A 2,239-nucleotide genomic window follows, 5' to 3' on the forward strand; every position below is an offset into this window, starting at 1 on the left:
TTTTTTTATGTTTGTTTTGCAAAACCCTAAAACGATTTTCATGCCAAGCAAAAACTGAATTCATATTTGTGAGTCTATGCTCTGATACCAATTGTAAAACCATATACATGCTCACAACATATGCACATCAACTCGACAATAATCATAAAATGATCAAGACTTACCTTCAGCAATTACTGGCATGAATTCCATCTCTACAACTGCACAACAACGATCACTAGAATATAGCCTTCTGTTGCTTACCAACCTTTCTTCTCAATGGACAGAACTAATGCAATAATCGTGGTGGCAACAGGGACCAATTCATCCATATATATAGAAGACTTAAACCTCAAGAAGCTTCCCATTAAAGCATTCCTTATCGGATTAGGTTCCCTAGTTAGATTCCTAATGTAACACTTCATTGTAGTCTTTCTTGCAGACTAAGACTTGGATTACTTACCTTAATGAATTGATACACTCTTTCATTAAGTTACAATATTGATTTATAGTTTGTGTCCATGTTGAACTAGTTTTGACATTAAGCTAATTATCAATTTACTATATGTTAATGTGTGACAAGTCCATGTTGATTCTAACAATTTGGTCAAGCTTCTACGGGTTTTGTAATCAGAGATCACAATGGCAATCCTGTTGTGGCTAGTTCAAGATGTATTGGTAGTGCTTCTGTTCCTTTGGCAGAATGCACTGCTTTAAAGGATGGTCTGCCGGCTGCTCATCGATTCAACTTAAAGAATATTGGAGTCGAAGGAGATTCTGCTCTAATTATCAAATGTGTCAAGCTCCAATGTGAAGTTCCTTGGACTTTGAAATCCTTGACAAGAGACATCTCTACCATCTCGAAAATGTTCAACTACCTTCTCCCATGTTTTCTGGGAAGCCAATTTCTTGGCAGATGCTATCACGGTTGCTGGTCATGGTTCTCCTAATCTGAAAGTCTGGCTCAATTGCCCTCTAGTTAATGCTTTCTTTTCTTCCCAAAAAAAAAACTAACTAATTCTAATCCTCGTAGCTAGGCTTGGCAACGTGCGGGTATAGTACGGGTACGGTGCGGGTTCTTAACGGGCAGACCCGGTAAGAACCAGTTAGCTTAACGGGTTTGTGGGTTTTCCGTTGGTGACAAGACCCACCCCGAATTTCACCCTGAAATCCGAGGTGGCCCTGCGGGGCCCACCTTAGAGATAACTCTACCGAGAATTGGCCGAGTCACCCCTAAAGTGAACTACCCAACACTATTAACTCACGATATATCAGAGCCAAATGAAGATGTGCGGAAGCTATTTATCAGCTATGCCTCGAACCACGTACGCCCGACCTCAACTAATAACGCCTGCACACTGGGCATTAGAAACCGAAAGGCCCAGGGGAAAGTAGACGAAAAACGTTAGCGTGAGTGGACAAAAATAAACAATTTAAAAGAAAAATGATTTCATACTTTCCCACATTTATTCCATTAAAAACCGATGCATGCAACAATTAGAAAACACGTTTAACTTTAAATCCAAGAATTTCAAACGATAAACCGACTAGCCTCGCTAGTCACAGCATTCGAAAAATATATCGTAAAACTGAAATCTCGTTTCTCAAAAAGATAAGACCAGCCCCGCTGGTTACAGTGGAAATCGGACTAGCCCTGCTAGTCAAGCAACGATGAGATATGGGGAAGAGGTATCACCATACGAAAGAAGAGAGCCTCCCAGGCTCGGGTCGGAGTGTCCCACACTCTGGAGCATCCCATGCTCTGCTCTTACTCACCCACGAACACATAGTAAGCAGGGAGGAGTACTAATAGGCTAGCTAGCAATAAATATGACGACCCAGGTATTGTGGGTTAAAATCATACGAAAATCGAAAAACAATAAGGCTTCCCCATAAGTCCCGCGAATAAAGAAAACACAGGTACGATTCCCAACCGTACCCAGAAATTCTCGTAGAAAGTCACATAAATCAACAGCGTGACCCACACGCTAAAAGAATAATTAGATTATCAACAAGGCATTCCCAATGCCAAAACCGAAAGTCGATAAATAAATAGGAAATAACTTCATCGAAATCCCATTTTGAAAATCTTTCCAAAAATCTCAAAACAACGAATAGAAATATACTTAATTCCGGAAATCACCACGGAAAATTAATTCGTCGAAATTCAACATAAATTATAAATTCGAATCCGAGCATAACAAATTAATATATGAAATTCACAATCGGTATAAATCATAATTTCTTCATGAAAATCATT

This window comes from Rosa chinensis, chromosome 4 (assembly GCF_002994745.2).
Source record: "Rosa chinensis cultivar Old Blush chromosome 4, RchiOBHm-V2, whole genome shotgun sequence".
Taxonomy (NCBI): Eukaryota; Viridiplantae; Streptophyta; class Magnoliopsida; order Rosales; family Rosaceae; genus Rosa; species Rosa chinensis.